At 45.0% G+C, this 15,911-nt stretch overlaps 1 pseudogene; it reads right to left on the bottom strand.

The window, feature by feature from the left end:
• Positions 1-9,987: 9,987 nt before the first annotated feature.
• LOC121026015 (mammalian ependymin-related protein 1-like) overlaps positions 9,988-15,911 on the bottom strand; it is a 26,662-nt pseudogene continuing 20,738 nt past the window's right edge.

The following is a 15,911-nucleotide window of genomic DNA, read 5'->3' on the forward strand; positions in this document are numbered from 1 at the left end:
CTAAAAAATTTTTTTAAATAATAAAAAATCAATTTAAAAAACAAACTATTTTTGTTCTTTTTAATCATTTTATTTTAGAATTTATTTTTTTTTTAAGTTTATTTATTGGGGCACCTGGGTGGCTGAGTCGGTTGAGTGTCTAACTTTGACTCAGGTCATGATCTCACGGTTTGTGGGTTCAAGCCCCCCGTCGGGCTCTGTGCTGACAGTTCCGAGCCTGGAGCCTGCTTTGGATTCTGTGTCTCCCTCTCTCTCTGCCCCTCCCCCACTCATGCTCTGTCTCTCTCTCTCAGAAATAAACATTAAAATTTTTTTTAATAAAAAATAAAAATAAATAAACATTAAAAAATAATAAAAAATAAAAAGTTTAAAAGTTCATTTATTTTTTATTTATTTTTTTTCAACGTTTTTTATTTATTTTTTGGGACAGAGAGAGACAGAGCATGAACGGGGGAGGGGCAGAGAGAGAGGGAGACACAGAATCAGAAACAGGCTCCAGGCTCCGAGCCATCAGCCCAGAGCCTGACGCAGGGCTCGAACTCACGGACCGCAAGATCGTGACCTGGCTGAAGTCGGACGCTTAACCGACTGCGCCACCCAGGCGCCCCAAAAGTTTATTTATTTTGAGAGAGAGAGCATGAGTGGGGGAGGGCCAGAGAGAGAGAGAGGGAGAGAGAGAATTCCAAGTAGGCTCCAAGCGGTCAGCACAGTGTGAGATCATGACCAAAGCCTAAATCAAGAGTTGGATGCTTAACAGACTAAGCCACCCAGGTGCCCCTAGAATTTATTTTATTACTATTTTTTTTTAGAAATAGAATTTAGTGATTCATCATTTACATGTAATACCCAGTGCTCACCCAACAATCACCTTCCTTAATGCCCATTGCCCACTTAGCCCATCACCCCATCTAACAGCCCACCAGCAACCCTCAGTTTTTCTCTGTATTTAAGAGTCTCTTATGGTTTGTCTCCCTCTCTGTTTTTATCTTATTTTTCCTTCCCTCCCCCTATGTTCATATGTTTTGTTCTCTCAAATCCCACCTATGAGTGAAATCATATGATGTTTGTCCTTCTCTGACTGACTTATTTCAGTTAGCATAAGTTCCATCCGCGTTGTTGCAAATGGCAAGATTTCATTCTTTTTGATCGCTGAGGAACATTCCATTGTGTATATATATATACTACATCTTCTTTGTCCATTTGTCAGTTGATGGACATTTGGGATCTTTCCATACTTTGGCTATTGTCAATAGTGCTGCTATAAACATTGGGGTGCATGTGCCCCTTCGAATCAGCACTCCTGTATCCTTTGGATAAATACCTAGTAGGGCCATTGCTGGGTCGTAGGATAGGTCTCTTTTTAATTTTTGAGGAAGCTCCACACTGTTTTCCAGAGTGGTTGCACCAGTTTGCATTCCCACTAGCAGTGCAAAAGGTTAGCCTTTCTCCACATCCTTGCCAACATCTGTTGTTGCCTGAGTTGTTAATGTCAGCCATTCTGACAGGTGTGAGGTGGTATCTCATTGCGGTTTTGATTTGTATTTTCCTAATAATGAGTGATGTTGGGCATCTTTTCATGTGTCTGTTAGCCATCTGGATGTCTTCTTTGGAGAAATGTCTATGCATGTCTTTTGCCCATCTCTTCACTGGATCATTTGTTCTTTGGGTGTTGAGTTTGATAAGTTCTTTATAGATTTTGGATAGTCACCCTTTATCTGGTGCGTCATTGGCAAATATCTTCTCCCATTCCGTCAGTTGCCTTTTAGTTTTGTTGATTGTTTCCTTTGTTGTGCAGATACATTTTATCTTGATGAGGTCCCAGTAGTTCATTTTTGCTCTTGTTTCCCTTGCCTCCAGAGACATGCCTAGTAAGAAGTGGCTGCGGCCAAAGTCAAAGAGGTTGTTGCCTGTTTTCTACTCTAGATTTTGATGGCTTCCTGTCTTACATTTAGGTTTTTCATCCTTTTTGAGTTTATTTGTGTATGGTGTAAGAAAGTGGTCCAGGTTCATCCTTCTATTACTATTTAAATTTTTTTAATTCCAGTATAGTTAACATACGGTGTTATATTAGTTTCAGGTATACAATATGGTGGTTCAACAATTCTATACATGACTTAGTGCTCATCAAGACAAGCATACTTTGAATCCCCTTCACCTATTTCACCCGTCCCCCCACCTGCCTCCCCTCTGGCACCACCAGTTTGTTCTTTATAGTTAAGAGTTTATTTTTTGACGTGGCTCTTTTTCCTTTGTTCTTTCATTCTGTTTCTTAAATTACACATATGAGTGAAATCAGATGGTATTTATTGTTCTCTCACTAACTTATTTTGCTTATCATTATGCTCTCTAGAACCATCCACATTACTGTAAATGGCAAGATCTCATTCTTTTTATGGCTGAGTAATATTCCACTGGTATATAAAGAATATATCACATCTTCTTTATCTATTCATCAATCAGTTGACACTTGGGCTACTTCCATAATTTGGTTGTTGTAAATAATGCTGCAAAAACATAGGGGTGCAAATATCCCTTCAAATTAGCGTTTTCATACACTTTGTGTAAATACTGTAGTGCAGTTACTGGGTTGTAGTGTAGTTCTATTTTCAATTTTTTGAGGAACCTCCACACTGTTTTCTACAGTGGCTGCACCAGTTTGCATTCCCACCAACTGTGCACGAGGGTTCCTTTTTCTCCACATCCTCGCCAACACTTGTTGTTTCTTGTGTTTTTAAAATAATTTTAAAAGGTAAAAAGCTCTTACCTTTCTTAGCTCAAGGCCAAAGCCATGCAGAAACAAGCAATGGCTAGATTTGGCCCATGGGTTGTAGTTCGCTGGCCCTTGATGGCCAGAACTATAGAAACCCTCACTGGGCCCCCTCCTTGTCATATCATTCTCTCTTCCTGGGGCAACTACTCCCCTGGTTTTTGTTTTCCTGATTACCTTGATTTTCTTGCTCTTTACCACCCACATCTGTGAACCTGAACAACAGAGTTTAGTTTGCCTCTTTTGAGAAGTATATGAATGAACTAATACATTATGTAATTTTGTGTCTTGCTTTTTCCCCTCAACATTATGTCTATGAGATGCGTCTATGTTGTGTGTTGCTGCAATCTGCTCGTTTTAATTGCTTTGCTGTATTCCATTGATAGATCACAATGTGTTTATCCATTCTCTTAGTGCATATCAATGAGTGTCATTTCTGGGTCACAGAGGACACATACCTTTAAACATTCCTAAATAATCCCAAATGCTTTTCCAAAGTGGTTGCATCAGTTTACACTCCCACCAACAGTATATAAAGTGTTACATTTAGGGAGCCTGGGTGGCTCAGTCGGTTGAGCTTCTGACTCTTGATTTTGGCTCAGGTCATGATCTCATAGTTTGCGATTTTGAGCCCCGCATCGGGCTCTGTACTGACAGCGCAGAGCCTGCCTGGGATTCTCTCTCTCTCTCTCTCTCTCTCTCTCTCTCTCTGCCCCTCCCTCACTTGTGCTCTCTCTCTCTTTCTCAAAATAAATAAAATTTAAAAAAAAATTTTTTTTTAATTTTATTGGTAAAATTGTTTTACCAATACGATATTATTGTGATGTTCCTTTTTGTGGTTTTAATTTTCTTTTCCTTGATGAATAATGAGGTTGAACATCTTTCACATGTTTATTGGACATTTGGGCATCATCTTCTGTAGTGTGCAAGTTCAAATCTTTGCCCCCTTTTTTACTGGCTGCAAAGGATTTTTCAAAATATGTAACTAGTGGTCAGCCTTTAAAAAGTAAAAGGTTCTCTACTAAATTACAATGCCTGGGTACTGTTGGGATATTGGAAGATCTGGCTACCCATATAGCAGCAATGGGTGGGAGCAGGGTAGTGACTGCTCCTCTAGATGGTACATTGGTGACCCCATGCCCTCTGTACCCACTGTCAGAATGACTTCATAAAAGGGTTTGGGACATGCTGGGGAAACCACTCCTGACTTTATCTCCACCTTCCCCTGCCAATTGGACTCTGCAAACCTGGAAGGGTCGGGGAGAAACGTAAGTGTTTCCCAAATGACAGCTAGATAGGAAGTTGGCACTAACCCCCACATTCCTCATGCCCAACATGGAGCAGTGGCTCTCAAGCAGGTGCTGCAGTCTTTCTCCAAATGGCCTGCTCCCACCCAGACATTCATACATCCCTTGATGCCCCAGGGCCCTGCATGCCCCCTGACCTTACCATTGCACAAGGAGTTCCAGCTGTACCGCCTGGGTGTGATTGGTGAATATGTTTTCAGTTTAAGAAAGAGTCCTAACGGGAATATTGGTGGCTTGGATCCTCATTTAAAAACAGGGGCGCCTGGGGGTTCCTGGGCTACCCAGTCGGTTGAGCATCCGACCTCAGCTCAGGTCACAATCTCACAGTTTGTGAGTTTGAGCCCCGTGTCGGGCTCTGTGCTGACAGCTCAGAGCCTGGAGCCTGCTTCGGATTCTGTGTCTCCCTCCCTCTCTGCCCATCCCTCACTAGTATTCTGTCTCTGTCTCAAAAATAAATAAAAACATTTTAAAAAATAAATAAAAAATAAAAATAGGGGCGCCTGGGTGGTTCAGTCGTTAAACATCCAACTTTGGCTCAGGTCATGATCTTGCAGTTTGTGAGTTCAAGTGCTGAGTTGGGCTTTGTACTGACAGCTCAGAGCCTGGAGCCTGCTTCAGATTCTCCCCCACCCCTCCAGAACCTGGAGTCTCCCTCTCTCTCTGCCCCTCCCTACTCATTCTCTCTCTCTCTCTCTCTAATAAATATGAAAAAAAATGTTTTTAATGTTTAAAAATTGAGCCCTATTTGGGGCACCTGGGTGTCTCAGTCAGTTAAGCATCTGACTCTTGATTTTGGCTTAGATCATGATCTCACAGTTCATTGGTTCCAGCCCTGAATCGAGCTCTGCACTGAGAGTGCAGAGCCTGCTTGGGATTCTATCTCTGCCCCTCCCCTCCTCACTCTCTCTGTCTCTCTCAAAATAAAAATGAACTTAAAAAAAATTGAGCCCTATTTTCATTAATAGAAATGTCTTAAAAAATCCACTAAAATTTCATAAATTTCAGTTCATGGGAAGAGCCAGCAAGGGTTCAGCTTGGTTTCATATCTGTAAAAGTAGTATTAGCAACTTGTAAACACTTGATTAAATGTTTTTTTGTTACTTATAAAAGGCTCTCTGAAGATAGGGATGGGGGCATCTTAGAGATCAGAGCCAAGATCAAATGTGATTCTTACAAAAGAAAACTGATTTGATGGACTATGGCCTAGACAGGAAGATGGAAAGCTTGGCCCCCTTTCCACATATTCCTGATCTTAGTGCTTCTATGCCATGTTCTGGACTGGAATCTTGAGATCTGCATTCTGATTGTGTCACTTTGGCTGAGTCATATGTCCCCCACGGGTCTCAGTTTTTCCTTCTGCCAAATAAACACAAGTTCACAGGTTTGTTGAGAGGTCACAAGACAGTGAAAATGAAGTCTCTTTAAGGAATTAAATCAGCTCTTTCAGAACGTAACACATTTCAAAATTATCACATGGAAGTTGTTTCTTTGGAGCAAAGTAACACCTGTGTTAGTTGGTTTGGGCTGCCATAACAGAATACGACAGACCAGGTGGCTTAAACATCAGAGATTAATTTTCTCACAGTTCTGGAGGCCAGATCAAGACGCTGGTAGAGTTGGTCTTTCCCCAGGCCTCTCTCTTTGGCTTGCAAATTGCCATCTACTCCTGTGTCCTCACAAGTCTTCTCTGTTTTCTGTGTCCTGATCTGCTCTTCTTATAAGGACATCAGTCACACTGGATTAGGACCCACCCTAATGACTTCATTCTAACTTGATCACCTCTTTAAAGGCCCTGTCTTCAAATACAGCCACATTCTGCAATACTAAGGATGGGGGCTTCAAAATATGAATTTGAGGAGGACAAAACTCAGCCCATAACAGCCAGAGATGAATTTAAACTATTTGTCTGAGGTGGGGGAAGAAGAGGAGGGAGTAGTTTAGGTCTGGGATGTGTTAGTTTGCTTTGGGGAGACCTCAGCTAGGATGGGCAGATCGCTCAATGGTAGCCTCACCCAAGATGGAAAGATTGCTCAATGGCGGCTCATTGCTTGGTATAGGCTTTCTCAATGAAAATGCATTATCATGACTTTATTGTTTTGGTTAAAAATAATAACAGTAATGCCCAATAATTACAAACAATAGGGGGGGAGTGCAGAAAAGCACAAACATAAAAACGTTAAAACAAAATCACTTTAGGGGTGCCTGGCTGGCTCAGTCAGTAGAGCATACAACTCTTGATATTGGGGTTGTGAGTTCAAGCCCCATGCTGGGTGTAGATATTACTTTAAAATAAGCGGCACCTAGGTGGCTCAGTCAGTTGAGCATCTGACTCTTGATCTAGGCTCAGGTCATGATCCCAGGGTCGTGGGATCGAGCCCTGCACTGGGCTGGGTGCTGAGTGTGGAGCCTACTTAAGATATTCTCTCTCCCTCTGCCCCTCACCCTGCCTCTAAATAAATAAATAAATAAATAAATAAAGTATTTTAAAAATAAAAATTAAAAAAAATCACTAAATCCTAATACCAAGAAATGACCATTTTTCTTATGATGTTCCTTCTGCCCATGTACAAGGAGGCAAGACTGGTACATGGAGAGTCAGAAAGAGAGAAAGAAACAAAAGCAATTTATATTAATGGGCTTGCACTACACATGTTGGTTTAAGTGAAAGGTGTTGAGTTTTTGTTCAATTAAACTAACAGAAGAGGGGCACCTGGGTGGCTCAGTTGGTTAAGCATCCGACTTGGGCTCAGGTCATGATCTCATGGTTTGTGGGTTTGATCCTTGCATCGGGCTCTGTGCTGACAGCTTGGAGCTTGGAGCCTGCTTCAGATTCTGTGTCTTCCTCTCTCTCTGCCCCTCCCCTGCTCATGCTCTGTCTCTGTCTCTCTCTCTCAAAAATAAAAATAAATGTTAAAAAATAAAGTAACAGAAGAAAAATAAATGGCTGTTGTATTAGTTTCCTTTTGCCACTATAACAAATTGCCACAAACATAGTGGCTCAAAACAACACCAATTACTGCCTTCCAGTTCTGGAAGTCACAAGTCTGGCATGGGTCCCACTGGGCTCCAATCAAGTTGTTAGCAGGTCTGGGTTCCCTTCTAGAGGCTCCGGGGGAATTTTTTCTTGCCTTTTCCAGCTTTGAGAGGCCCCCACCTCCCTTGGATCATGGCCTTGTTCTTCCATCTTCTAAGGTAGCAACTGTCATTGGGTTCTTCTCACATCACATCCCTCCTGTCTTCTCCCGCTTAAAAAAAAATTAATGTTTTATTTTTGAGAGAGAGAGAGAGGGACAGAGCATGAGCAGGGGAGGGGGCAGAGGGAGGGGGGGGACACAGAATCTGAAGGAGGTTTAAGGCTCTGGGCTGTCAATACAGAGTCCAACATGGGGCTTGAACTCACAAATTGGCAGATTGTGACCTGAGCTGAAGTTGGATGCTTAACCCACTGATCCACCCAGGTGCCCCCCTCTTCTACTTTTAAGGATACTTGTGAATATATTGGTTCCACCGGATAATCTAGGACAACTGCCTTATCTTAAAGTCATCTGATTATCAACCTTAATTCTCCTTTGCAGTGTAACCTAACATAATCCCAGGTTCTGGGGATTAGGATGTGGGCATCTTTGGGGTGGATGAGTCACGCTGCCTGGCACTAGATGCAAAATGTAACAAACTGCTGAACCTCAGCTACAGGTTTCATTACAACATCCTCTACATTTAAATCTTTCATAATTCCCTAAGTAAAAAAAAAAAAAAAAATCATGAAAAACCTTTATCCGTTGAGATGCTTTTGTCTGCAAGTAACAGAAACCAACTTGAACCAGCTTGACCAATAAGAGAATGGACGAACTCACAAAAGAGGAAATGGCTTCAGGTGGGCTCAACCCTTGTTCCAGAGAGGCCAAAGGCCATCCCGCCAGTGAGCGACAGAGCTGCAATCCCAGCCCAGCCTGCCCAAACATTGCCCAACCAGGCTCTTAGCCATCGTCAGTCCACGCTGACCTGTGCCAGTGGGGACACACTTGCCCAGAGGCCTGCCTTCCTGAGTGAGTGAGTGAGTTGGAGCTGGCTGCCCATGTCTTCAGGCCTGGCGAGAGCCTGCACTTCTCAGGCACAGGCCAGCCCGCAGCCTGTCCATTAGGCACGACTTAGGGAGCCGTGTGGCCTGCGAACCACGGGCACATTGTCAGGCTGCCATTTTCCCTATCTTTCCTCTGCCTGACTGGACTAGTGCCCGGGCCTCGGGAAGCCGGGGTGGTGCTGAGGTTTGAGCAGGCTCCACCCAGAACCTTGCCAGGCCCCGGGGGCCTAGAAAGGAGCGGGGTGGAGAAGGCTTGTATGCCATAAGCCTCAGTTCAGCACCCTCAGCAACTGCCCATCGATGTAGGGCTCGCTGTCCTAAACGTCTTTTCCCCCACGATGCTACTGTTAGTTCTCATCTCCAAGTGCTTTACACATGCTGTTCCTCCTGCTGGCATATGCTGTCTCTTTTTCTTCTGCTCAGTTAACTCCTTATCCTTCAGATTTTAACTGCGATGTCACCTCCCTGAGGACTCCTTTCTGGTACCCACCACTGAATAATGGTATCCAGCTCTTAATCCCTGGAACCTGTGAATGTTCACTTGGTGGCAAAAAAAAAAAAAAAAAAAAAAAAGAAAAAGAAAAAGAAAAAGGAGTTAAGGGTCTGGAGACGGGGAGATTATTTTGATTGTATGGGTGGGCCCTAAATATAACCACAACTGTCTTTATAAGAGGTGGACACTGGCGTGATGCAGCCATAAGCCAAGGAACGCCAGCAGCTGCTTCCAGCAGCGACCTCACCTTTCCCTTCTGTCCTTTAAAAAAAAAATGTTAAGTTTATTTGAAAGAGAGAGAGAGAACAAGCAGGGAAGGGGAAGAGAGAAGGAGAGACAGAATCCTAAGCAGGCTCGGCACGCTCAGCGCAGAGCCCAACTCCGGACTCAAACTCACAAACTGCGAGGTCAAGATCAAGAGTCAGACGCTTAACCGACTGAGCCACCCAGGTGCCCCATCCCTTCTGTCCTTCTTAAATCCACTCAGCCTCAGGAGTTTAGGATTATCAAGTCCAGCAGGGACCATTTTATCTAACCTCCTCATTGAACAAATGGGGTAAACTGAGGCACGGGGGGGGGCAGGAATCTGTTCATATTCACCCAGCATGACATCAGCAACAGAGCTAAGCCTGGAAACTGGACTTAGATGTGGGCCCCTGCTCTGTTTTACAAGGAGTCCCTTGTAAACACTCAGAGTAACTTCAAAGACAACTAAAATGACCTTGATCACAGAGGGAAGAGAGATTTTTGCCCCCAGCCATTGGTAGGAGACTTGAGTCAAGTAGCCTTTGGACCTCCCCCCTTCAAGACTCAGTGGGCCTTCCCTGTCATGTTGCTGGGTTCCACAGCCTAGACCCCATGTCCAGGTCAAGGCCACACGGCCACCAACATTTAGAGTGTATTTTGAGACCACTGAGCTCAACTCCTTCTGTACCAAAGAAGCAACAGGCCCAGAGAGGGCAAGGGACAGAACCCAAACCACACAGCAGCTCCAATGCAAAGCAAGGGCTAGAACTCAACTCACCTTGCCTCCAGTTCTGTGGTTCTATAGCCAATGTTTTCCACTGCCTCCCTATAATCCTTACCCCCATTCCCTCCCTTTCCACTACTCCATCCCCAATTTCTTCAGGTGGTAAGTGGAGGGCCCCTGTTCTTAAGGAGCATAAGTCCCTCCCCTGGACCAAGGGGATGGATTATGATTGGTTTAAACCAGTCATAGCAATTTTGCTTCCTTTGGATAGTGACAAACTGTGGAGGGAATCTGGTGCAGTTTTGGCTAATGAGATATAAGGGATATTCTATAGGGAGGGCTGTCCACACCAAATAAAAAGACAATGCCTCATTAGGAGAAAGCCTTTGTTCTGATCTCTTTTTCCTGCATTGGATGCAGATGTGACATCTAGAAGTACAGCAGCCATTTTGGGACCATGAGGCAAGAAACATGAAGAAAAAGGTCAGCAGGCTTAAAGATGGTCGTGATGAAAAGTGAAGGAAACTTTGACTCCTCTTACAATATTATTGAACCTGAGACTGTCAATCTCAAATTTCCTGGTAATGGGAAAAAATAAACCCCTCTCACTGGAAGGCACTCTGACAGAGCTTTCTGTTCATTACAGGGGGAAGAATGCCTGAGAAAGACCCTTTCACATAATCTCTTAACTACCTTTTGGGACAGCCAGGTTAGGTCATAGCACACCATTTTTATGAACAAGGAAACTGAGCCACAGAGCCTATGTGGTTTAAATGTCTTCCCTGAAGTCCTCACAAACTGGACCTGGTGGAAAGGCAGGCATTTTCCTTGGGGGTAAAAGTATACTTCCTAAGCAAACACTGCCGCAGCACATTGCACGGGCCTATGTTTGTAGGAACATCAAATGGCCCTAAACGTGGCCATGGTTGGGAAGCCCTGGCTGCTGCCCCACTGGTTCTTCTGGGGCTTTGTCCTGGGAGAAGTGCTTGGACCAGTGGTGAGCAGGAAGCATGTTGGGTCTCAGTCACTCAGCAGCAGGTGCCACAACCTAAGGAGAAAAAGAAATCCTCTATTGGAGACATTTACTGAAATCAGAGCTATCTTTAATCCATCTATGGAAAGGAGTAGGTGAATTATACCAACCCTTGATGTACCCTGAAGCCCCTTATTAAAGCCACGCCAATGGGGCACTTGGGTGGTTCAGTCGGTTAAGCGTCCAACTCTTGATTTCAGTTCAGGTCACGATTTCATGGTTCATGGGGATCGAGCCCACGTTGGGATTCTCGCTGCCCCTCCCCTGCTCATGCCCTCTCTCAGTCTCTCAAAATAAATAAATAAATAAACATTTGGAAAAAATAAAAACTAAATAAAAAAAAATAAATAAAGCCATGCCAAGCCACAGAGCGACAGAGCCTCATTCTCCTGTAGATCTCTGAAGAACAGAGCTCTGCATCCAGGGCCCCCTGCAGTGGAGCCAGTGCAGCTTGGAGGTGCAGGTGATGTCCTCCCAGCCCATTCACCCTGGCCAGAGCTCTGCCTGCTGTAAAAGAAGGAAGACCAGCTCCTAGAAGCCAGGAGGCCCTCCTGGGAGAGTATTCCCCCGCCCATGAGGTCCTCAGCTTACAGAGCCCATTTCTGCAGAGGATTTGATCCACACGACACTACGTGTGTATGCAGGAATTCATTCTTCAATAATGGACCAATGCCACAATGTCAGTGGTTTCACTCTCTGCTGGAGCTGTAGACCTCCAAAAGATGGACCAAGAGCAAATGGAGAGAGCACCGCTGTTCCTGAAGGACACACATCATTTTAGCTCAAGTCATTTGGGAGGACTGGTCGCGTAGCCCCACCCAGGTGCAAGGGGGTGCGTGTGTGGGAAATGTCATGTAATTTCTGGTTCGGCAGCGCTTTGCAACAATTCAACATTTGGGCAGATGAAGCATAACATTTGGGGACAACCAGCTGTCACTGTGACACGCTGTCAGATGGGCACTATCTCCAAGAAACCTGAGGATCAGTACAGGCATGTGACTTGCTCAAGGTGACACAGATCCATGATTACAAACTAGGTGTCCACTCTCCCAGCTCCTTGCCCCATACCACCTTGACCAGCCAGCTCACTGCCTTGAATTTTAGGAAGAGTCCTAGGCCTGGTGCTTTATTTTACAAAGTGCTTTCAGGGCACCTGGGTGGCTCAGTGGGTTAAGCTTCCGACTTCAGCTCAGGTCATGATCTCACAGTTTGTGGGTTTGAGCCCTGCATTGGGCTCTGTGCTGACAGCTCGGAGCTTGGGGCCTGCTTCGGGTTCTGTGTGTGTATATCTCTCTATGCCCCTCCCCCACTCATGATCTGCCTCTCTCTCTCAAAAATAAATAAATGTTAAAAAAAAAAAAAGCAGTTTCAGCTTAAGAACTTCACCCTAAAACTGTCTTGGCAAAGGAGATGGGACACAAATGATCCCCCTTTCACAGGTAAGGAAACTGAGTAAGATCAATTCTGAAGAGAAATGAGAAACTCTAGGTCATAGGCACTGCAGACCTTCCAAGCAACAGATTATAGATATTTCTCTTCCTCAGGCATCCACAACACCCCTGAAAAGAGTCTGTCTTTGGGGTCTTCCAAGGCAATTAATAGTGAGGCCCACATTCTAGAGCTTGTCCTGTGCATGGCTCACGTGTGTTAAAAGATAAGATGAAGCACATTTAAATTTTCAGGACTTTATTGGAGCAGAAGTCAATTGGAACTAGGCAGGGCCAAACCGGAAGTGGTTAGGAAGTGGACAGGAGCCAAGTGCAAGTCTTTTATGGGACAAACTGGAAGCAAAGGGAGATTATTTGATTGGTTATAGCTGAAGCGGTTGCTCTTATAGGGGAAAGCCTACTTGGCTATTTGCAATTGGTTGTTCTTAAATTTCGATTTCTTGGATACAAGTTCTGGCTTAGGTTTTGGTTTGCTTTACCGAGGCTACGAAGGCATCAGAGCCACCTCAGTCTAATGGCCTCCTTGTTTAAGTACTTGTAACAGGTGGTATTCAAACTTTCTCCTCTTTTCATTATTTTTTATTTTTTTAATGTTTATTTATTTTTGACAGAGACAGAGACAGAATGCAAGTGGGTTAGGAGCAGAGAGAGAGGGAGACACAGAATCTGAGCTCCAGGCTCTGAGCTGTCAGCACAGAGCCCAACATGGGGCTCGAACTCATGAACCGTGAGATCATGACCCGAGCCGAAGTCCGACGCTCAACCGACTGAGCCACCCAGGCACCTTAATTTTTCTCTTCTTTTGAAAACAAATTTTTAAAATGTTTATTCGTTTTTGAGAGAGAGACAGTGTGTGAGCAGAGGAGGGGCAGAAAGAGAAGGAGACAGAATCCGAAGCAGACTGTCAGCACAGAGCTTGATGCAGGACTGGAACTCATGAACCGTGAGATCGTGACCTGAGCCAAAGTCGGTTGCCTAACTGACTGAGCCACCCAGCCGCCCCTAAAACTTTTTTCCAACATTTATTCATGTTTTAGAGACAGAGTGCTAGCAGAAGAGGGGCTGAGAGAGAGAGGGACACAGAATCCAAAGCAGGCTCCAGGCTCTGAGCTGTCAGCACAGCCTGATGCATGGTTTGAACCCAAGAACTGTGAGATCCTGACCGGAGCCGAAGTCAGACATTCAACCAACTGAGCCACTCAGGCACTCCTAAATTTTCTCCCCTTAATCAGGGTCAACAAATGCACACCTCTAGCATCATTCCCTCCCCAATCTGTGTGACCCCAGGAGCGTCCTCTCATTCTGTGTGACATCATGAACATGCACACCCGTGTGTGTGATGCCAGAGGTGTCCCCATCCCAGTGTGTGTAACTCCAGCAGTGTCCAAAACTCAATCTGTGTGACCACAGTTGTGTCCATACACCAGTATGTGTAATCCCAGGAGTGCCCACCTCCCAAGTTGTGTGACACCGAAAGTGTCCACACGTTAGTCTATGACAGTGAGTATTCAAACCCTCATGTGAGTGACTCCAGAAGTGTTAAGTCCCCAGCATGTGTGATTCCATGACAGTCTGTTCTCCTTTCCGTGTGACCCCCTTAGTGTCCAAATATCCATTTGCGTGACTGCAGGGATGTCTACACCCAGTCTGTGTGACCCCAAGACAATTCACATCCTGGTTTGTGTGATCCCATGGCCATCCACACTATAGTCTGACCTCAGCAGTGTCCACTCCTAAGTCTATACCAGGGAGTATCCATCAATCACTCTGTGTGACCACAGGAGTGTCTGCACCTCAGTTTCTGGCCTGAGGGGTGCCAACACATCATTTATTTGACCAGGTAACTGTCCCTACCTCAGTCACTACAATCCCAGGAGTGTCTACTCCTCAGTCTGTATAACACCATAGATGTTCACATCCCAGTCTATGTAACACAAAGAATGCCCAATCCACAATATGTGTGCTTTTAGGAGTCTCCATTTCCCAGTGTTTTTAACTTAAAGAGTCCCAAACTCCCCCTGTGTGACCCCAGAGATTTCCACTCTCCAGTGTGTGTAACAGAACCCTTGGAGTGTTCACACCTCTGAGTGACCCTATGTCTGTCCACACTCCAGCATGAGTGACTCCAGGAATGTTCAAACCCCCATCTTTGTGACATCATGTCTGTTCACACCCATTCATTCTTACCTCATAGTCGTCTACACCTTAGGCTGAGTCCAGGAGTGCCCACATCCCAGTCTGAATGACCCCAAAATCTCCACAATCCAATCTGCTATCTGACCCCTGGAATGTCCACACCCTGGCATGTGTGACCCTGTGAATGTCTATTAGCCAGTCTGGATGACTCAGGAGTGTCTACTCCCTAGCATGTGTGACCCCAGAAGTGTCCATATGCAAATCTGTTTGACCCCAGGACCATCTGCTTCCCACTTTGTTTGACTACTATAGTGTCAACATGGTAGTCAATCTGACCCCAGAAGTGTCTACTACCCACTCTGCATGACCTCAAGAGTGTGCAGACTTCAGTGTGTATGATTCAAGGAGTAACCACTCCCTACGGTTTGTGACTTCTGGATTGCCCAGACCCCCATCTGAGTAACCCAAGGCTGTCCACCCCCTAGAGTATACTACCTCATGTGGTGGCCACACCCCTATCTATGTGGCTCCACGACTGTTCACACTCCACTCTGTGTGACTCCAGAATTATGCACACCACTATCTCTGTGACCTGAAGGGTGTCCACACGATGGTATATTCTAAGACAGTACTGGATTCCTCAGCATTGCTACTCCCCCACATCCTCTGTGGATGTGACCTGAGAGTGGATGTTCATACCTAATTCAGCAGATCATTGTGTCCCTAGCTCCGGCCCACACTACCAAGTGACCTCTTCTATTCCTATTTCCCCTCACTCTCTCCAGTGGACCATTCAATTCCCATAGCCTCCTCCCCAACCACACATATATATATATCCACATTCCCAAATAGACCATCCCAGCCCCAGACCCTGCAGATTTTGAAGAGAGCAAAGACCAAGACAGGTAGCCTCCCGCGACAGACTCCAGCCTGCAGGGAGTAGTGGAGAGGAAGCCAGTAAAGGCACCATTAATGGGAGTAAAACCTTCCAGGATCTTGTGAAACATTTATGGAAATCAACATTTTACACCCTCTTCCTCCCCAACTAGAATGTCAGCTCCATGTGGGCAAGGACATTTGTCCATCTAGTTCTTTAATGTCACCGCAGCACCTAGAACAGCAGTCAGTACACAGAACACACTCATTAGGTGTTTGGTGAATGAATGAACCCTCTGACCCCTCAATTCCACTTCTAACTCTAACATGCATGTACATTTTCAGAGCTGTGTGCACAAGGCTGGTAGGAGCCAACAATTGGTACAACCTTGTAAATGTCCACCTATAATATAGCCAATGACTTTCACAGAGTGACATGAATGCTGGGGGTTCATATTCTACCACAGAGCACCCGCTGGGTGTGAGACAGAATGAGTGAGACCTGTGTGTGCCTTCCACAGGACAGGCTGTTGACAAAGAAAAGCAGGTGGGGCCTGGTTATGGTGACACGTGTGCACGAGTGTAAGGAAACACTAGCAACTGTCCTCAGTGGTAATTTTTGGAGACTGGAGGATGTCCTTGTAGTCCATATACTGATGTACTGTTGAAACTTTTTATGCAAACCTATATGTAGTATAAGGGGAAAATCATATGCTAAAGTCAATAAGCATAGCACAGCGAACTTGTGTGTGTGGGGGGGGTATATCTGGGGTGTGCCTAGGAAAATTTCAAACTCACAT

This window comes from Herpailurus yagouaroundi, unplaced genomic scaffold (assembly GCF_014898765.1).
Source record: "Herpailurus yagouaroundi ecotype Mexico unplaced genomic scaffold, PumYag 67793, whole genome shotgun sequence".
In the NCBI taxonomy this organism is placed as follows: domain Eukaryota; kingdom Metazoa; phylum Chordata; class Mammalia; order Carnivora; family Felidae; genus Herpailurus; species Herpailurus yagouaroundi.